Source organism: Passer montanus, unplaced genomic scaffold (genome assembly GCF_014805655.1).
Source record: "Passer montanus isolate IOZ18808 unplaced genomic scaffold, ASM1480565v1 scaffold12, whole genome shotgun sequence".
Classification (NCBI taxonomy): domain Eukaryota; kingdom Metazoa; phylum Chordata; class Aves; order Passeriformes; family Passeridae; genus Passer; species Passer montanus.
Window position 1 is genome coordinate 3,470,902 of NW_024358722.1, and position 21,516 is coordinate 3,492,417.

The 21,516-nt window shown below is 54.4% G+C and overlaps 1 long non-coding RNA gene across 1 annotated transcript; it reads right to left on the reverse strand.

Annotated features, from left to right (window-relative positions):
- Positions 1–7,191: 7,191 nt before the first annotated feature.
- On the reverse strand, positions 7,192–19,396 carry LOC120496958. The gene is made up of 3 exons (XR_005626379.1): positions 19,095–19,396; positions 7,607–7,719; positions 7,192–7,413 (listed from the first exon to the last, which is right to left on the reverse strand). It is a non-coding gene; the product is annotated as an uncharacterized LOC120496958 (long non-coding RNA).
- Positions 19,397–21,516: the final 2,120 nt, after the last annotated feature.

A 21,516-nucleotide genomic window follows, 5' to 3' on the forward strand; every position in this document is an offset into this window, starting at 1 on the left:
GGCAGCCCTGATGGTGTGCAGAATGAGGCACAGAGACAAGCCCAGGGACTGCAGCAAGCTGGTGAGCTGCCCAGTGCAAAAATTCCCTGTAAGAATTTACTGCAAATTTCTTGACTCCTTTGGCATCTCCCCCAAACACACAGCAGGGTACTGATGGGGAGAATGGCTCTTGGGCTCATAGGATATTTCTCTCAGAGAGTATATGTGCTGTCCTTGCAAATGGCATAGCATGCTGCAAAGGACTCTCTATCAGACCTGAAGGAGGAACCCAATCTAGCATTAAATCCAGCTGGTTTGAGTGCCAAGAGCAACAAAGCTCTGGTCCCACAGACTTCAATATGAGTCATTTACCCCCAGCATGGAGCCTGGACCATGTCCTTGTGGTGACTAACGATTGGCATTGCTAGCTCAGAGGTGTCTATATATATTCTATACCTGCCCAGCTGCTGTCCTTTCCCAGAGAAAAGTCATCCCTCACACAAACAGTGTACCCACTCAGTATAAGAAAGGTTTGGCCATCCCAGTCCCACTGGCTGATGGGCATCTCACATAATCAGAACACAGTGTATTTGTGGCCGGCCCCAAGTCCTGAGCAGGATGAGCAAAGGGCTCTTCTCCAGGGCCTCTCTGGTGGTTTCACCCTCCTTGGTTGCTGGGAAATAATAACCCATTGAAAAAGCAAAAGAATAAGTCTCCCTGTGTTCCCTCTGTGAACAGACCAACCCCAAAGACCCCAACTGAACTAGAGTGCAAGACACCAGGGGACCCCCAGAGGTCCACCCACTGGAGAGAAGCAGCACAAGAGATCTGAGCCATGCCATGGCTCCCAAAAACCTTCCTCTTCCCCGCCTGCTTCTCGATACCCCGACCACTCCCTCAGCTCCCTTTCTCGCTACCTCTGCCAGGTCAGCCCACAGCTGTGCTCACTGCGGGATTCAGTCACTTCCTGACATTCACGGTGACCGGGAGCAGATGTATGTGAGCAATCAGAGAGTGGGAGATCTAATACCACAACCAACAGCTCACGGAGACCATGGCAGGCAAGGGAAGGAAAAAAAATAAAAAGAACAGAAAAAAAATAAAGAAAAAAATAAATAAAAAAGAAGGGGGAAAAAATAAAGAAAAGAGAAGGAGAGAAGGGAAAAAGAAAAAAAGAAAAAAAAAACCCTAAACCACAGAGGCTCAATACTTTCCATGTGGGGCCGCTAAGGAGGAAATCGCCTCCATTTGCTACGTGCAGAGCCGGGTGTCCGCACAGCGGCGGGGAAGAGAAGGGAGCCTGTTTCCCAGGTGGGGAGGGGCTGCCGGCGGAGCTGCAGACGGAGGAAGGTGCCTCCCACGCCCACGCGGGCCGGGGGCGGCGGGGCCGTGCGGGCGGTGGCTCTGCTGCGGGGCAGCTCCGCGGGGCTCCGGGGGCAGCTCCGCGGGGCTCCGGGGGTGCCGCTGCCCTGCGCGGGGCGCGGCCGCCCCGCTCCAGCGCTGCTCCGCCCGGGAAAGCCGCCGGGGGTCCCGCGCCGCTCCCAGCGCCGGGGGCTGCGGGACACCGGCTCCTTGTCCAGCGGCAGTCTCGCCGCTTGTGCCGGGGTGCCAGCTCCGGCCCCCCCTCCCCGTGTGTACCGTGTGCATTTTCCCACCGCTCAAAACAAAGGCCAGGGGAGATGAGGACAAATTTGCCAACCCCGAACAGTGCGGTGGGTGGGACGAAGGATGCAATGTTCCCCCCGCTCCTTCTCGTGACTGCACCCACCAGAGTGCTGCCAGCCTGCCACGGCAGCTGCCCCTTGCTGTGCCCTGTCCCCTCCCGGGAACGCCCAGCCGCTCTGGGAGCTGCTGCCTCCATCCTTCATCCCAGCTGGCAGCCATTTCTGCTGGGGTAGGAGAGGGGGAAGGATGCCCCTCTGTATCTGAGGCACACCCAGAATGCTGCTTGCGGCATGATGGCAGAAGATGCAGCACCTGAGGACAACTGAAGTCGTCCTGGAATTTTGAGGGCTTATCCTGTGAGGTGCTGAGGACCTCAGAGGATGGAGGGGTCCCTTCTCTCCAGCTACTTCTTCCTCACTGCCACCATCACCACCAACACAGCAGATACCCCTCCTTCATTCACAGACTTGGTTCAGGGCTGGTGCCACAAAGTCCATGCTCCTCACCCTGCCCCACAGCACAGCTAGATATGCTGCAAAACCCCTCCCTGCCCACCCAGCACCAGAGTGGGGCACACTTCTTGTGCCAGCCTCGCTGGGGCAGGGAGAGCCTTGGGCTGAGGGGCGGCACCACGTTACCTCATGCACTTGGATCAGGAGGCAAAGTCCCTGATCAGAGGTCGGCCACAATCACACCTGGGCTTTGCAAGCCAGGGAAAGTCCACAGTGTGCAAGATGAACAAGGCTGGGTTGAGGGCAGGGGCTCAGCCTGGGGACCAGGGCACAAGAAGCCTTTCCCCCTCTGCCCTGGGCACCTCAGTGAAAAGCAGAGAGGGGTTTGTGCAGCCTCACTGCTCCCATGTCCAAGCTGCTGTCCGCCACACCCCACAGAGCACGTGGGCTTGACATGGGGAGACTCACATCCAAAGTGTTTCTCCAGCTGTGAAAAGGGACCACCAGAAAGGCTGGGAAAATACCTTCTGCTGCCTGCAGCGAACACCTCAGCTGTGAACTGTAAAGTCAGCCTGGTTCCGCTCCAGGCTGCCTAAACACCAGCCCAGACCCCCTGAGTGCCTTCCCCGTCATATCTGCAGGATCACAGCTGCTAAGGAAGTTACAGCCCTCCCATCCCCTCTCTGGGAAGCCACTACTCTGTCCCAGTTTGACCCATGTCACTGGGGCCTTGCCTAATCTCATTTGCACAGGGGGGGAACCCTTGTAATCCACAGATCTGCATTCGTGCCAGGTAAAGTACAATCAACCTTTAGGCCATTGCTGTTTCCTGGGAAAATACAGGATTAACAGGGCCAACTAATGGGAAATACAAATGGCCCATTTTAGAAACTGTCTGCTACAAAAAAGGCTCTGGAGGGAAAGACAATATTTTGATGGCTGTGGAGTCATTTTCAAATTCATCAACCATAAAACACAGGGAAGCAAGACAGTGTATATACATACCATTTTGGCTGATCGTCACTTTTCCCACAGTCCTGCTCATCCTCAGAAGACCCTGTGTGATCAGTGCCAAGACCCATCACAGATTTTTGTGGTGGTGCACTGATCATTTGGCAAAGGCTTCCAGCCTCCGGTGATATGCAGAGGAAAGCTTCAGATTGACTCACACAAGTCTCCAGCACCCCACTGGACAGAGAAGGATGCCACTGCAGTTCTCAAAAATGTCCTTCAGTTCACCTCCTGACCCACAAGCCCTTCTGGCAATTATGGTGTCTGTAGGATACCACAGCAATCAGCATCCTGGGAAGTCCACCCCAAAACCCTCCCCAACCTTTTGCAAAGAGCAGAACTTACCTCCAAACACCGCCTGACATGTGGGACTCTCCCCATTGGGATGTCTCATGGTTCCCCTGCACATTGTCACTGCTGGAGACTTCCTGGGCACCTTCTGCAATGAAGAAGGCCATCAGGAGGTGAGGCTGTGTGTCCTAGCCCTGCAGCTGCCAGCCAGCTCCCGCTGGAGGGGCTGCCCAGCTCTCTACTCACCACTGTGCTCTATCAAATGTACATGGGCAAGAGCTGGTGGTGCCTTACTGAGGAAGGTCCAGTCCATCTGCCTGCAGGAGGGGTGACCCCCTCACCACACGCAGAGCTCGGCAGCAGCCCCAGCGTAACTGGGTGCAAAGCCATGAGACGGTGGTTTGGTTTTTCCTGGGAATCAACCTGGTGCCCATAGGAGCTAGCAGTCCCCCAGCAAAGGACTTCCAACAGGGACCCCAGTTCATCTTCCAGGAAGGTGTAGGGAGGTGACATCTTCTGCTTGCTGGTGGTGAAGGCACAGTGGGGATGATGCCACACCATGCTGCCCATGGGCAGAACACCCACTTCTACTGGGTATCTCTCCCTGTGTTGGTTCATTAATTTATTTTTCATTTTCTCCCCACTCCCCCTTCTTCCTCCTCCTTTTTTCCCCCTAATCCATGAACAAGACTCTCAGAGCTAGAAGAGAGGAGAAACCCAGCACAGCTGCAGATTGGATCAGCGGCGTGCTGGCAGGCAGGCACGCACAGCTGGGAGAGGGGAGCACGCTCTCACACACACAAAGCAGCACCAAATGGAGCGCGTGGAAGAAGGCCAGGGGAGGCCAGTGACTCACATCCCTGGCCTCCATCAGCTTTGAACCGAGGAACCCCAGTAGGTGACCAAGGCTGGCAGGAGATACCACAAGGCTGGAGCCGTGCTGAGCATTCACAAGCCACCCAAGCAAAGGATGGACAAACTCTCCTGACCTCGGAGGCTGCTCATGACATCATGGTGGCAGCCAGATGCAAAACACCACGTTATCTTCTGTGGATCTGAGTCTAAATATTTATTTCCTTGTCCAGGCCCTGACACGTCCCTCCTTTTTCCTTCGTTTGTCAAAAGCATCCATATCACCAGTGACAAGAAATACTTAAATGGGAGAAAGATGCCACAGACTCAGCATATGGGCAGAAAGGAAAGCGTGGTTTGCTCCTCACTGAGCACCCAGGAGATGTCGAGGGCCCTTGCCATGGCAGAGATGGAGAGTAAGGAGGTTGCTGTGAAAGTTGCAGCTGCACCAGGAGTTCCTGCTCTCTACCTCTTGGGTTATTCTCTCCCCTCCCCAAACACCCCAGTGACACAGTAGGGCCGGGATGACTGCCAGATCCTCCTTGCTCAGAGGCTATTTAGTCTCCCAGAGAGGAAAAAGAATGCTCATGGGAAACTGTCAGCAGAGCAAAACCAGCACCTCTGAGGACACACAGCACCTTTGCAAAGGGCTTGCCAGCCCTGTCTGCACCCGCTGCAGCACCACCACAGCAGGGTCAGCTTCTTGCCTTCCTTGTCTTCTGTGACAGCAGTGGCCTGTGCCAGGGCACAGCAGTGGTGCAGCAGGGAGAGGAGGGAACAGGGCCCTGAGCTGATGCAGCATCTGCACCCATCTCTCAGTGCACAGTGTTTCAGCAGCTAAACAAGGACTTAAGGCTTCTGCCATCCTCTGCAACACTTCCACTGCTGCAGTGCAGCCCTCTGCCATTTGCTGTGTATGGCCCAGCTGTACATCCCAGTGCTGGTCTCCTTGGAGTACGAGTTCCTCCCAGTCCTTGTCAGCATCACTTCTGTTTGGGATGCTGACTCCTGGCTTGACAGAACACAGACACACCACAGACCACCAGAAGAGAAGCTGGTAAAGCACCATTTCATCGCTCTGCAGAAAAATGGGAGAGGATACTGTAGAGCCCCAAGTGGTGGTAGAGCCTCATCCAGCCCTGCCTGCCCCCAGAGCCCCCATCTTCATCCATTTCCTCTTGCACATCTGGACTTCCTAGCACACCTTGGTCTGTGATTCCTGGCTCCACTCTTGCCTCCCCTCCTCACTCCGGGGTGAGGATCACACAGCCTCCTGCTGATGCAGAATGTGTTGCAGGATACAGCACCATTCAGAGCTGCCGTGAGGTGTAAGTTTGAGGTAGCTGGAAAGCACTAGTATAAGCTGACCAACTCTACTGTGCCTAAGAAATCATATTATCTCCACTCCAAATGCCATCTCCAAACCAGGGCATACCACTCACAGCTTAAAGATGGGGCACTGTCATTCCGGCTTGAAGGAGAAAGAAAATGAAGACAAAAAAGGATGCAAGTTTAGGTTTCCTTCACCCCGACCAAACATTATCACCATTTCAGGAGATCTGTGAAAACAATGACACAAGGGACAGGCATTGCAGGTAAGTCTGCTCCTTCCCAGCGCTGTGGACCTGCAGTCACTCTTCCTATGCCAAGCGCTGTTATTCAGCTGGATTTAACTAGGCCATGCTAAAATGTTTGGGTTGAACTTCATCTTGCTGGTTAGCTGCCTAATGCTGAAGTATCTAAGCAAATAGAGTTATAAAATATATAATTTCAGCCAAAATGATTCATCTGCTTCCAAGAACATTGTAAGGGGAAATGCTTTGGTTTCTCTTGCTTTTGTTACAGAGAAATCTGATGACCTTTTCTTTGAAGAGCTCTTCAAGCTGCATGTTTTTGGCATGCAGACTTGAAGTTTGGCAAAAGGAGAAGCAGGGAAGGCCTTTGGTTTAGTCCAGATGCACCCTTTGCTGCCGCCAAACTTAGCCAAGTCTTTGAAATGTTCCGTTTCACATGTGCTCCCCTAAGGCAGTCTTACAGGGCTTACCGGCCGAATTCCCTGAAACTTTTCCCCTTTCAGGATGCGCTCCAGCCAGGGGCTGAGCAGGATTTTCAGAGAAGCAAAGCTGTGGATCACTGCAATCCAAATCACAAGTCCAGTCCATCCCTGAGACTAGGCAGCTCCTGCCACCTCCCGCGCCCCATCCTGCCTCACACAGAATGCACAGGCATTTGAGGAAAGGCACTGACTGACCAAGAGACAAACCCAGGAACTGCTATGAGGAAGGAGGATTTGGGATGGGAATTTGACTGAAGGGAAATTGGACAGAATCTAGGAGGGAAAAGGAAGGTGAACCTCCACGAGGACTCTGCATGAAGAAATGCAACCAACTGAGAGCACAGGACAGTGATGCAGAGGATCCTGCAAGGCTGCAGCCCTGGAGAGAGCTGAAGTATCCCAAGAAGAAATAAGGAGAGGGCCAGGAGGAGGGGACAGCCAGCTGCAGAGTGTTACCTGCAATAAATGAGGCAAACACTCATTTAAACCAAGAGGTGTTGGACGGCATTGCAGCCAGAGGTGACAGCCAAAAGGTGTGCAGGGAGCATAAGAGCTGACTTGTCAGGACAAGACCACACCTGAAAAAAGGTTTCTTTTAACAGGAGGTATGAAGGGGTAGCTGCATGTCATGGAAATACACTGTGAGTGCTCATGCATTAGGGGGTGAATCAGTCCTGCACCATGATGCCCTGATAGTGGAAACCAACAGAGCCCTTTAAGAATGAGCTGAGAGTCTACTAGGGGTGTGCAGGCTCCCCTCTTGGAAGACAGAGGAGGGAATTCACCAGAAAGCCATAGACTGGAAACCAGGACACTGCTCCCAAACAGGGAGGAACACATCCTGCACGCTGTGGTGCAAATGAAACACTCCAATGTGTCTGAGGCTCAGAATAGCACTATTTGTTTATTTATTTATTTTCATTGTGATGGCTCTGGTTTTGCTTGGAAGCAGCTGCACTGAAGTCTTCGCAGCTCTGAGGTCTCCAACCTCAGCTGTAGCCCAAAGGAGGGCAGAAGGTTTGGAGATCATCCAAGAAAACATTTGAAGCTTGTGAGCCTTGCTTCGCACTAGCATTAGGAGCCCCCTTCACAGTCATACTTCATTAGCTGTAGGAACCAGTGCAAACAGACTTTAGCCTTTCATGGAACCACTGTTCTCCGTGGATGAGCAGTCAACACTACCAGTCTCAGCTTTTGCTTTGTTTTTCCCTTAAGGAGGAAAATTTTCCTACCATTTTCTTGAAAATAAAGAAATGCAAAAGCAACACACATTAAAAAAAAAAAAAAAAGCAGCGCTTACCCTTATAAAGCAGCAAAGCCTTTTCATTTTTTCTCCCAGAATCCCACAGGAAGCCCAGAACAAATCCAGTCACTTTTTCTTAGGAAGCACATCTCCTCTTCCTGGTCTCATACCTAGGTAAGAGCAGAAAGTCTGTATTCAGGCTGTGTCAGCAGCATGGGGGTGGCTCATCCATCTTCCAGCCAAGGTGCCAGCCAGTGACTCATTCGCTACGGAAATCAGGGCACATGAAGCAGAAGAATGGAGAAAGCAGTGGTCCATGTCATTCCAAATGCGTCACTTTGCCAGGAGATGGGGTCACAGGTTTTGGCAGGCCTGATGGGCAGAGCTGGACCTCAAGCTGTGGGGAAAATTTTGAGGAAAATTTGTGCATGTGAGGGCCATTGGGAAAGGGAGCATCGGTGGGCAGCTCTCTCCTGAAAGTCTTTCTGTATGGAGAGGCTGGAGAGTATCTCTTGGAGTTTTCTCTTTGTATGAGAATATCTTGAGTCAGAAGGGACACACAAGGATCATTGAGTGTAAATTATAACTAAGTGTTGAGTATTTAATTTTTTATTCTGCTGTAATTCCCTGTATTCTGCAGGGAGCTTTTACTTTTTAACACAAACCTGAACTCCTGAAAGCTCCAGCCCAACTGACTGGAGTTCAGTCTGGCAAAATGCCCTCCTTCCCCCAGGCCTTCACTGTGAAGAACAAGGACTGCCTCCTGGTCCCCAAGTCCTGCCCTGCCAGACACTACCCTGCCATGGAGACTCCCATTCAGCACCACGGTCACGCCACCACATTTTGTTAGCAGGGCATTGTGGCACACAGGGGGATCAGTGGTCCAGCTAGGGTGCTGAGCCTGCAAAAGGACAAGACAGCCATGAGCTACCTGGACTCTAGCTCCCAGGAGACAGAGCAGCATTGATAACCAGGTCTGTGTTTTAACCTCTCTCTCTCTCTAGAGAAAGGCTGGGCAGGCCCGGGGTAGTCCTCTGGAACTGCACAACCCACGTGGCTTTCACAGGAGAATTTGGCATCAGAAGAAGGACCAGATGAGATTTGGCTGCTGAAGTCCTTCTGCCCTCAACTTCTCCTCCACGGGCTGGCTCCTGCCAGCTGTTTCTCCATCTTTTCACCACAGCACTTTCAGTTTTGGCCAAGCCGAAAGATGAGCCCTTCCAGCCTCAAAGCTGGGAATCTGCCGAGAGGAGCTAGACTTTACCAGAGATAATTTGCCTCACAAATTGATCTGAGAGCTCCTCCAAGGGGCAATGGCACTGCTACCCCACCATTTGTCTTTCCCTGCATATCTGCAGGTGTCTGTAGAACTGTCAGACCTGTGATGCTCAGCAACCTCAGGCGTCTGCTCCACTTTCTCTGGGAGAGACAGCCAGGACACTTAGCTGAGCTCGAGCAGCTCCCACGCAGCGGGCCAGCACTCAGTGCCAGGGGATGTGTGTGCAGAGCCAGCCGGAGGTAGAATTTGAGCCTGCTTTCTCTGAGACAGTCAGGGCCAAGTCCAGAGGAAAAGGCGAAGAAAGGCTCTGCTGTCAGAGTCAGGGTTTACAACCAGCCGTAAATGGCCTCGGTCCCTAAAGTTCCCATGGTGACAGCCCTGATGGGAACAGAGCTGTCTCCTCTGTCCAGTCCCCACCAGCCCTTCCCAGGTCAGGGGGTGCAGCTGCCTAGCACAGCCTGGGTGAGCACACCCAGCTCCGGTACCCCTGAGATGGGGAATGAAGTGCAGCCCCAGCTCCAGGGGAGCAGAAGTCAGGGCACCTTGCATAGCATCCCTCTAGCTATGAGCTGCAAATGCAGCAGCTTTGGGCCTTGATGCTTCTCCTCCAGCTGAGTACAGGGTATGGTATTCACCTCCTTCCTCTCAGGTTCCAACAGGCAAGAGATGGGAGACAGCAATGGATGGACCATCTCTACCACGGACACAGGCACAGAAGACCTTCCACCAAGGTCAAAAGCAAGCTTCCTGGAGAGAAAGGCTGTTTGCAACACATCGTCTTTGCTACAGGCTTCTCTTCATTTACCAGCTAGTTTTCTTTGCTGATGTCTGGCCAACTTGACTTATAACTCTTCCCAAAACAAGATATTCTCTTGCTTGTTGTATCAACTTGCTTACTTAATGCATTCAGAAGGAGGAGAGGCCCTGCAGAGGCATCAGTGTGCAGTGCAGATCCAGGTTTGCTCCCAGGAAAGGCTCTCTTTGACCTACTGGGAGACCATGGGTAAATCACTTGGTTCTTCTGTGTCAAAGACTCCTATGCATTAAAAGAAGACATAGTTTTTTGCCTGCTCTTGTTCTGTCTCCCATTAGAAGAAAAAACTTGTGGAGATAGATGGATGGACCACATCCCTCTAGAGGAGGGAGCTCCTCTAGATTCCCAGCAAGTGTGACTGGTCCCAGCAGACTATCCCTGCTGTCTTCCCTGCTGCCTGAGCCTATTACCACAACTCCCCATAGAGCTGATGGGAAGAAAAAAACATTTTTAGGACTTCACCAAGCAATCCTATTTGATACATCTACTTGAGGATGAACCAGCTGATGCCCTGTAAGTGCTACTGGCTGCTTATGAAGTCCAGCACATGTTGGTGACATTAGGTATCGCCACTGCAGAGCCTGAGACGTGGTCAGACAACTCATGCTGGCCATGGCAGCTGCAGTTAGGATGCACAGATGGTGTGACTCCGGTGAGTGAAAGAGCTGACTTTCCCCAGTCATCTCTCTGTGTGTAATTCCTCTTAAGGCAGAAGGCCTTGCCTTGGCTGGTTATGGCATCACTGTGCAATGAACATGAGTCACTGCTGTAACAGGCTGAATTACGACTCCTTGCTCGCTGAGTTTAAAACAGAGGAAGGCAGCTTAAGCAAATGGAAGGGCCTAAGCATGTGAAAAATGTTCCCTTTTCAAAACTGCCATTAGCCAATTGGAAATCTCTGTATTTGGGTTGCAAGTCTATGCCAAGTCTCTGTCTGAGGCTCAGTTCAAACACTCAGGCTATATAATCCCTTCCAGTCTGGGCTCATAATGGAAATGCCAACAGACCGTTAAGCACAGCGGTATTGCCAGGTTTTGCTATAATTAAACACACACAGGAAAAGGTATAAATAACCAGGTTAAATTAAGGCAGGGGGCTGTGACTGAAGGGATCTCCGGGAAAGCCTGCAACCTGGTTGAGTCAGACTGGTTCAGGGGTGGTCGACAGGGGACTTGGGATTTGTGCCTGGCTCAGGTGAACCCTCTCTAGCACATGCTGTGTATTAAAGTGAAGTCAGCTGGCAACAATCCCCTGCAGAGCATGATGTTGCAGCCCCCAGGTCTGCCCTTGAGGAGCAGCTAAACCTTGTCTTACAGAAAGCCAGGTGAGGGGGAGAAACGGGAGCCTTGCTGCCTTCTGAGTCACGATCGACCTTGCTGGGTTTATTTGCCCTGTTGGGGGCCCTTGTTTGTTGTCTGCCACCTTGTCCTCATTTCCACAACAACCAGATGAAGTGGCCTGGGGGAATGATGATGCAGGAGCCATAGATAGAAAAAGTTAAATATATAGCAAAGAAAGAGTGGCAGAGGAGGCAGAGACTTCCCTTTGGGATGTTGGTTCCTGCAGACCACTCGGTCCACAGCCTGCAGGTCTCCCTCCCAAGGGAAGCACCTCTCTGCAGCACACAGGCATTGCAAAGTGGCCAGCAGAGACACGGCGGGTTCTGCTCTCTCCTCTCTGCAGATTGCTCCCACTGTGACATCCCAGCTGTCTGGCAATAAACCCTCCTATATGTAAATGCTGGGGAAAGGGAGAACACCCCAAAGAGGACACTGGCTTAGGTGTGCCAGCAGATAAGTCAAGCTAGAAAAAAGGCAGATTCACAAGAGAAACACTCCCAAGCCAGCCTTTTTCCTTCTGATGATGTGTGTAAGTAACACCACAGGAATGCTCTCAGGGAAGGCAGCATAGGCTCAGGATGCACCAATGCCACTGCACAGTCCCATCCTCACTCGGGGCAGCAGTGCCAGGTCCAGAGCTTTTCAGCAGAATTAGCTGCACGCACACATCCCTCATGGTTTTCCTCTTGTGACTCTAACTCAGTTTGAATGAGTTTTCTGGGCCAACTCTTCTAAATTTGTATCAGTATCCAGGGAGCTTTAGTAAATAGCACAGTAAATATTTGTTTTTGATATTTGTCTTTCAAAAAGACAATGATGCAGCAGCCACGCAGAAGGACACAGCCACAGGCGCGACCTCAGGCAATTGCGGAGCTCACCCGGCATCCAAAAACTGAGGCTCATTTTTCTGTCTAAAGAAATAACTTCCCTGGGATTAATGTGACAAAGACCCCCTCCACTGAAACCAGGTCCATGCATGTTCTAGCACATACACGTTATTGTGTATGGTCGTATATCTTTCTGACCAGAGTCGTCATGCACCAAATCTTGCACTTTCCAAAAAAAGAAAAAGCTCATTTCCAGCCTGCAAGACCAACTCTGACCTCAGCTTGTGCTTCCCCAGCTGAGCTAATAGCACTCCCAACCCCCAAAATATGGAGGCAGCTCAGAATGGAAATGTTAAAGAGCCGTAATTCCAGAGGATGTGAATGGCTAATTCTGTACATTCAGATGAAACAGAGGGGAAATATACTGAATGGAGCCCATGTATAAGATCATATGAAATGTAAAAAGACTTGTTGTTCAGCGCACACACTGCCTCTTCAATCTAGTTCTGTTTAAATGCCCATTCTTTTCGTTTGGCATCTCCTTGTCCCTCGATGGCTGAATCAAAAGAGGAACGAAATAATGACACAAAGATTTTTAAAAACTCAGCTCCAGCTGCAGCAGGGAGAAGCCTGAAGCGAAACGTGAGAGCGTACGGCTCTTTGTTAAGGCTTCCTTGGCTATAGAATATGGTATATGAAACGCCTGGCGGATCCCGTTTGGTCCTATGGAGGGAGAGCTCTTAAGGTGGCTCTCTTGGGTTTGTGGAGATTGCGGGAAGGCTTCCCCACATTTGCAGGCAGCAAGCGTCCCACCTGCAGAGACCCTAGGGCCCAGATGGTTCCCCCTCCCAGCACCCCGGGGGCCCAGGGCACTCTCTCCCCTGACAGTGGGTGGTCCAGCCTTTTTTTGTTGTTTTCTTCATTGTAGCTGCCACTTTACATCGGGAAACCAAACTCAGCACTTCTTGTTGGGAGATGGTTCCAATTTATACAGATTTCTAAGAAATAAATACGTTTTATTCCGTGCCTCTAAGGTATTTTTGCATGCCCAGCTGGCAGAGCCACACATACAAATGTTACAAAAGGTTGGTGCCAGTGGAGAGCAGCTCACAGTCCCCAGCTACAGCCTTTCCTAAACTCTGCATCTGGAAGTTGGTGGAACAGTCGATGCCTGCCTGATGATTGCAGGGACCCCAGTGCTGGGGCAAGGCTGCCTGTCACCTCCATATCTCCGGCACCCACGGGAATGTTCGGCAGGTCCTTGCACCAGATGCCTCACCACGGCCTCCTTGCAAATGCTGCACATGCCTTCTGGGACAGGGCATCACCCAGAGCATCCACTTCTGGAAAGGAAAACCACCATTGCCTCAGCTCTCTGGCTGAGTAGAAACCAGGGAGAGATGGTGTGGTGCAGAGGAGGAGGCGTCCAAGGGTGCGGCCAGCTCTCCCCACCACCACTTAGTCCCTTGGCCAGTGCCATGAACAGCAACACCAAAAAACATCCAGTAAGTGTGGTGGTGACCGGCTCCCCACAGCTGAGAAACTTGGAGCCATATTGCTTAATCTAAACAAATGTTCAGGGAACGTCAACAATAATTCATTTTCCGTGGGCTGAATACTTTTCCTCTCCGAGGCTCTTCCAGCAGCTGTGGCTGATTCCTGCTTATGCCCAGCATGCCTTCCCCAGGACCCCCCACCTTCATGGTCACCATGGGGTTCTCAGCATGCCCACTCACAGACACCAGCCCTTGGCACATGCTGGGAGTGGGCTCTTTCCAGGGGTTCCCTGGGGGAAAACCCAGTGATGCTGGCATGCCCCGAGCTAGCATCAGCACTGAAGGCCCAGTATGCAACCTGTGCACGAGGACAGGTATGAAAATCATTCATCAGCATTGAAGGATTCTCTGTGTTGTGTGTTACTTGGGAAGTGGAGTCCCTGTATGTCGTGCCTACCCCACCTCACTCACAGCTGCTGGCACCACAGGGGCAGTACAAGCAGAGTGCCATGCCTGGACAGGCAGCAGGACACTTCCCTGCTGCAAGGAGCACGGGTCTGCCCTGCTCAGCTCTTTTGCCTGACACGAGAATCTTTGCAAACCACCAGGGAGAGATTTCCAAAGGCATTTGGTCACCTGAGTGCCCTTGGCTATCTTTGTTGAATCCCTGAGAGGAGGGGTGCCATGACCACTGCTGCCTGCTGCCAGGGCTGTGCCCCGGCCACGTGCGCTGCCGGCACATCAGGAGACACGTCACCTGCCTGTCCCGGGGCTGGTGAGGAGGAGCACGTTCCTCCACAGCCCCTGAAGCCACCTCATGACGCTTGCTCGCGTGGCTGCCAGAAGGCTGTCATAGTGCAGGGGAGGACAGCCAGAGTGGCCATGTGATCCCCTTGCTGCTATTCCTGGTGCCCCGCGAGGCTGGAGGACTGTCACACGGAGTGAGGATCACCCGGCTGTAGCGTACAAACCAGGTGAGTCCAGCTGTGGTGACAGCAAATTCCTAATTAGTTCATTGCGTCAGACGGCCAAACACTCAGAGTCATTACCCAAGGATGGCCTACGTGCCCGGCAGGGCGTACTCCCCTGATCCCTGCTTCCCAAAACAGGACTGGGAGAGCCAGACGAGCTCACCCTGGAAAAGGGACATGCTGTGTGGTGTGCCCCACAGGCCAACAAGCTCCAGGTCCCGCAAACCACACGGGGAAAACCCAGCGAGACAAAGTGCCAGCACGCAGCAAATGGCCCGAGTGTGGCTGTCCTACGCGGCAAGGTCTCATCCTGCCCCGTGCCTGGGTGTGGGGTGGGTCTCCCCCACAGCCACAGGGCCTGAGCACAGGATGGTGGGTTATACACCAGCTCCCCCATCCTGCTCTCCTCCCCCTGAGGCTGCAGGCAGGCATTATCCTCTCCTTTCCAACCGCTGCCTGAGGACAGGGATCTGGGCACACGTTTGGATGCCCCTCAGCAAAGTGGTACCAGGGCAAGCTCCCTGTGTGCTGGCTGGCAGGTTTGCAGAGAGATCCTCTCCCCGTGAGCTCGGCTGGACGCGGTGTGAGTGCCAGATGGGGGTCGGAGCCCTGCCACACACCCGCTGTCTGCAGCACCACAGAGCACTGGCACTGCTGCCTCAGAGGTAGCACAGGCAGGTTTGGCAGAGATTTATGTATCTTGGAGTAGCTTTCCCTGTGGTGGTAGCTGGAACTGATTCTGAATACTTAGCTGGTTTAATATGAAAACAAAAATCCCTGGATTGACAGCTTGTCCAAGCAAGGCACCATTTGAGCTCCTGGCAGCCAAGCAGTGAGAACTAATGCTGGTCACAGGGTGGAGGTAAGAAACTGCAGGCCCAGCTGAGCAGCTGAGCTCTGCTCCATGCTTCATCTGGAGTTTAGATGCTCTTCTTTCCTCGAACCAAGTTAACACAGGGTGGCAAGGTGTGCCCTCGTCCTCCCTGGGCTTGAGCCCCATCAAGGCCTGTGATGCCAGTGGCTTGGAGGTGCTGCAAAGTGCAAAACTAGGCAGGGAACTCCTGCCCACCACAATGTGGAAGCATCTATGTCACTACAGGCTCTCCTGTCCTCCTCCTGCATCCCCGCGCAGCCCCAGGGGCACCTCACTCCACTGGATGGAGAGTTCTCTTGCCTGCTCTCTGGATGAAGGATCCTGCAGGATCCAGGATGTCACTGAAGCACAGACACCTTTGGAGTAACCACCTCCCAGCACACAGCAATCCTACCTAACTGGTTCAGGCAAGGGGTGATGAAAAGCCCTGTGTCCTGCTGAAACCACTGTGGGATTTAGGTCAGGCAGGTGGGATCATCCAGGCCAGAGCAGGACCAAAGTGCCTGAACTGGTGCCCAAACAGTTCCAAGGGCACCACCAGATCGGCATGGCATCATTCCTGGGGCACGGCTGGCCATGCTGAAGGGGTCAGTGCTGCAGCACCATCCTTGCCCATCCCCTAAGTAACACGGGTGCTGCTGAAAAATGGGGCCCAGCCACTGACAGCATTTTCTGTGGGGTTCCTGGCCCCATACCTCAGGACAGCTCTGCTCCTGCCTAGTGGCATGGGGGTGGCACATGGGTGAGTGCCCCCAGCAGGAAGTGGGTCAATGTGCTATTTGGAAAAGCCATGTTAGACCTTCTCTCCTGGAGAAACGCCTCTCTCAGACTCTCATCCAGAGCTCCCCACCAGCAGCTCGGCACCTCCAGTGCTCCCCAGAAGGAAACCTCACCAATGCAGGCAGACAAAGCTGCCTCTGAAGGAAATTTCACTCCCCATGTGACAGAATGGGCAGGGTGGACAGGAAAGCAGCGACTGCCCCAGCTCACTCCCTGCTGGGAACAGCAAGGGCTGGTTGGTGGTGCATTGCAGGCATGATCCACACCCGCCCGGGGGCAGAGGGAAGCTGTAGGGCTGTGCTCAGTCACTTTTCCGCTCAGTCACCTGTCCCACAGCTGTGCCAGCGAAGCTATTGTTCTGGCCCCTAGAGTGGGAAATCCCAGATCCAGCGGGAAATGACCAACACATACAGTCCCAGGTGAGCCTCGGAGGCCCCAGAAGCAAACAAAAAAAAGGGGCTTTTCCTCTCCTTATATCAAAGCACCAAGCAGACCTCACTTCCTGCCTCTGCCAGCAAATATCAGGGAGTTACTCAGCTTCTTCTCCTGGCTTTCCCCACCAAAGGGGATCCCTGATGCAAGTGGTGGATCATTGGGGAGCAGGATGTGGGGCTGTGAACATGCCCAGGGCATAAAGAAGCTGCAGAAGAAGAGGATGCCCCGGCACTGCCCTGCAGCACTGCCCTGCGAGCCCGGGCATGGGGAGTCTGTAGACAGCACGGGGCGGCTGTGCCCCCAAAGCCCAGCCAGCTCCCAGCACCCGCACCCTGGGCGTGCCAGCAGGGCACCGAGAGAGAGTGGAGAGGGCGCTAGGGCCCGGAGTCACGGTGGCAGTCCGGGGTAAAACCTGCGCGGTCCCGCTCGCCCCGGGGCGCGGGCAGCCGGGCGGGGGCGGCGGTGCCGGTGCCGGTGCCATCTCCTCGAGGACACCTTAACGGCGGTGCCGGTGCCGGTGCCGGTGCCATCTCCTCGAGGACACCTTAACGGCGGTGCCCGCGGGCGCCTCCCGCCGCCCGCCCCGCTCGGCTCCCGCCGCTCCTCGCGGGGAAGCAGCTGACTCGGGGCGGCTGCCAGCGCTGCTGGCTGCTGGATCCGGCCGCGGCAACGTGCAGCCCGACATGTAAACCGGGCAGGCCTATGCTAATGGCGGGGGGAGGGTGCCTGGCGCAGGGGCGAGGGGGACGGAGGTGGAGGCCGGAGCACAGCCAGAAAATTCCCCCCCTTCTCCGCCCCCCCGCTTCTCCATCACCACCTCCCCGCATCCATCTGCCTCCCCTCCTCCTCCTCCATTCATAAAATCGGGCGGCACTGCCACCTACCGTAGCGTGCGGCGGCCGGCCCGCCGCTCCGCTGGGCCACGGGCAGCCCCCAGCCCAGCCCCCTGCCCCGGCACCCCGACCCCCGCCCCAGCAGCGTCCCCAAAGCCCGCAGGAGACTCCCCACGGGGCAGAACGGCAGTCCTGTCCCTGCCCTTAACACCAAGGTGGGGTCTCTCCGTCCAGCCCCTCACCCGAGCCTCAGGTGTGCCCCAGCTGTATTTGGGGTGGTCTCCTCGCCACTCTCGGGGTGAGCACCGCCAAGAGCTGAGCGGTCAGCCCCACCGCTGCCCAGCCTGCTGGAAATCAGAAGACAGACAGCAGTCTCTTACCTGTGCTGTGTGTTCCCACCCATAGGGAAACCCCCAGCTCGTGTTTTGAAGCACCTCCTTAAAACCACAAAGCCCTCTCTCGGCACGGGGGAGATAGAGGAGATAAAAGCCTGTCATGGGCCTTAGGTTTCAAAAAAAAGAGATTAAAGTAGCACATACCCGCCAGGAGAAGGGTGAGTGAAGCCGTCAGTCATAGTCCCTGCTCAGGAAGAAACCCTCCCAGGGCCAAGCAACCCCCTCCAGGAAGAGACACTGAGGGGCAGCCCCTTTTCCTCGGCAATCCCTTTCCAATTCCCCGCTGGGGAGGGCCGAGACTCCCACCGCCCTCTCCTTGTAGCGTTCTATTCTCCCTCCTCAGCACACAATGGGGCAGTCCCTGGCTGGGTCTTATTCCACATCCCTTACCAGCACCCACAGGAATGAACTCCTGTGCCTTCCCACATCAGGGGACTCTCCCCAGTCCCACATGACTTTCCTTTCCTTTCTTCCTCCCTGCCTTCCTCCCTCTCCCCTAACAAAGGATAGTTATCCCCAGCCAGTAAAGATGGCAACCCCACAGCCCGGTGGAAGGGAGCAGCCCTGCAGGGCCGGACCTGCGGGCTCACGGGCGCATGAACAGGAGCACCAGGCTCTCTGGCCAGGTGTCCCCCCGGCAGCATTTCAGCTCATGCCAGCCTCCTTCTTTGTTCCCCCACCAGGACTAAAGCCTCGACGAAGTGGGAGAGAGGGAAGAGGGGGAATTTGGACAGGCCCAACAGAACCTGCACGCGGGTCAGCGTGTGCAATGCCTGTGCAGGTGGAAGACCCTGCGCTTGAAGCTGAATGGGGAACACTGAGCATCTCTACAGGGAACAGAGAGAGGGAGGGAAGTAGGGAGGGAGAGAGGGAAAAAAAAAATCGTGCGAGTGCAGAGTTTGCAAAATGAGCTGATGGTAAATAGCTGGAGGATAGACAGCGTCTCTGTACGTGAGGCGCAGCACGGAGAACTGCACCTGAGCGAGGCTGGGCCACTGCTCGCTCCAGCATCACACGTCACTCACTGATGCATCCTCCCCAGCCTGCTCTCTCTGCACCAGCTCCCCCGCCTCCACCACGAAAATGCAGTGGGAAAAATGGGTTCCCCCCCACGCTCAGTGCAGCCACAAAGCAGAGAGCTGGGAGAAGCGCAACTGAACTTGATTCAAGGTCCAGCAGGTGCCTGCCAAGGGAGATTCAGTACCACGAACCTCCTGATCCCCTTTTCCTGCTGGGAACCCACAGCCCCTTCAGCTCAGTGTCTCCCTGCTCAGCTGCTTTCTTCCCCGAGCAATGGCAGCCGTGTTTGCCAACACTCCCTGCTCGCTAGTGCTGCTATCCAAGGCCCTTTGTTCCCCTGGTCGTGCCGCCTTCCTTTGCATTCCGCAGCCAGACGCCGAGGCCCGACACAGCTCATCTCACCTGGGGTGCTCCAGACGGGAGGTCACCAGCTTTCCCCTCCCTCCCTCCCCTGCAAGACCAGGCAAAACTCCCACAGCACCTGGAAACGTGTCTCCCTCCCTACGCGGGAAAAGGAAGGGAAGCCATCCTTTCCCTGCAGGGAGGCGCGCTCAGGGCTGTCGGTGACTGCAAACCCTGCCCCTCATGTGCAGTTTTGCCAGGCGTGCTCCCCAGGCCCGCCGGGATCGCCGGTCCCTCGGGCGGCCGCCGGCGGCCCCGCAGCGCGGTTCCGTGGGAAGGCAGCCCGGCACCCGCCTGACACCCTGTGGCCGCCCGCCGCCTTGCAGGGACGGGGAGCGGGACGGGGATGGGCATGGGAATGGGGATGCTGTGGGAGGGGGCACACAGGGTCTCTTAGCAGAGCAAAGCCGGCAGGAGCAGGGAGAAGCCACAGACCGGGCACAAGCCTGGCTCCTGCCACCCGCCATGCAGGGATGAAATGCTGCATACTTTAATAAAGCAGCACACACGTGTCCCAGCAGTTTCCATAAGTGCCCATGGATTCAGCCCAGCACGTCCAGGAGCACAAGAATTTCAATTTACTGCTAGCTGATGCCACAGGCTCATATGAGTGTACAGGACCTCTTGCTCTACGGCAGCACATGACAGCAGGGGCTGCTATAACAATGCCCCAACAGAGGCTCTTAGGAGCCTCCTAAGAACATTCACATGGGTTTCAAGACCCTCAGAGAGTCTTCCCTAATGCACAGCAAGGCCTTTCCCTGCTCCTCTCTGGCTTTACTCCAGAAGGATGAATTTCTGCTTTCCAAAGCACAAGGGCTGGGTCTCTGCAGGGGCTGGAGTAAAGCATCCCTGCTGGCACACCACCAGCCCCACAGGCTGCCCACTTGCTGCATGTGCATGGGAGGTGTGAGGGTCACAGTGACCATGTGTGGCGTGTGTCCCGCCCAGGTCGGGATGAGGGACACACTCGTGCACGAGTGCCACACCCTGGCAATTCCCACTGCTCAGTGCTAGCCTGCAGCATGTCTGAGGCACCAGCAGCAGCTATGCCTGCAGGACCCCAGCCCAGGGAATTTCCTGCAGCAGCTGTGGGTGGAGCTAGCACTCACCCTTCTTAGGGAAGTGGGAGGAATAGCTCCATGTGGTGCTCCGGGGGACTTACTGATCCTTAGCAGCCTCCTCTTTTCTCATCCCTGGAAAAGCTGCCAGTATACTGAGGACAGGGGGAGGTGAAGGTGTTTTTCTTGAGAGCTAAGTCACCTTGGAGCAGGAGGCCCATGCACCAGATTATATCCTAGGTAACGCAAATGAAGTCCTGCAACCTTGATAGAAAAGCTTATCTCCGTTTAGGATGGAATCCTTTGTGTACTCTTACTGAGCTGCCTCCCGTCTCCATTTTACAAACCCCAGTGGAGTGCCACCCTTACTCCTGTCAGAGCCTTGGAGAGACTCCTCCAAACCCCACCAAGCATGGCACATGGCTGCCGGCTCGATGCTCCTGCAGGAACATCAGCTGCACGCCGGGAGCTGGTGATCCCCGCTCGCAGCTTCATTCCCGGCCTCCCCTGGGCATCCACAGCTCCCCTGCAGGGAGAAAGGCCCTTCTCATTCCCAGGCCTTCTTGGGGCAGGGCTCCCCCTTGCTGAGAGCTCATTGCCAGCAGGGCAGTGAAGCCATCAGCTGCTTTCTCTGCCCTGACTTTCTCTGCCTGCAGCTTGGAGAGATTTTGACCTGATACTCTGCCCCCGCACGTCTCTCTGGCTGGAACTCAGCGGGAATAAGCAGAGACATTCAGATGATGCATCGCAGGGGAACCATTTTAATTAAATGTGATGCTTTGGTCAGCGGGGTATGGACTTCTTTGGGAATATAGAGAAGAGAAGTGAGCTGGGTGAGTAATGGAGCAGAGGGTGGAGGAGATGTGCCTTGTCAGGGTTAGCTCTGAACTCAGCAGCTTTGCCAGGGAAGTGGAAAGTGGCAGGGTGAGAGTTCTATCCTCAGAGGCCTTGCCGTGGGGCTGGTGCTCTTGGCAATGCTTAACAGTGTCCTGAAAGCCTGGTGCAAACTGGGTTATGCTCCCCCCAAACTCAAAGTGTTCGCTGCTCCCTGAATACCAATCCCTTTCCCAACAGAGAAGCGGGATGTCTGTGCACTGCTTGCAGATGTTTAGGGGTACAGGGACCACATGTTAACTATCTAGCTCTGCCAGAAAAGAAATCTAAAAGCTCAGCAGGGCCCTGCACCAGGTGGATTAGTACAGCAAAGTGGGGAGTCACCGCAGCCACAGCCACCTCCTGTAGGTGGGAATCACCACAAGACCCGATGTCCCACTGCAATCTCAGTGCTGTGTTTGCAGCTCTGCTGGCAGAGGGGATCCAGCACTGCTGGAGTGTTAAGACCAGAAATTGACTTGTGAAGGGGAGTAGGGTTGAGAAAGAATTAAGCAAGGGGATTCTCCCTTATGCAGAAGTGAGAAATCCCCTGGGATTGGGAAGCTT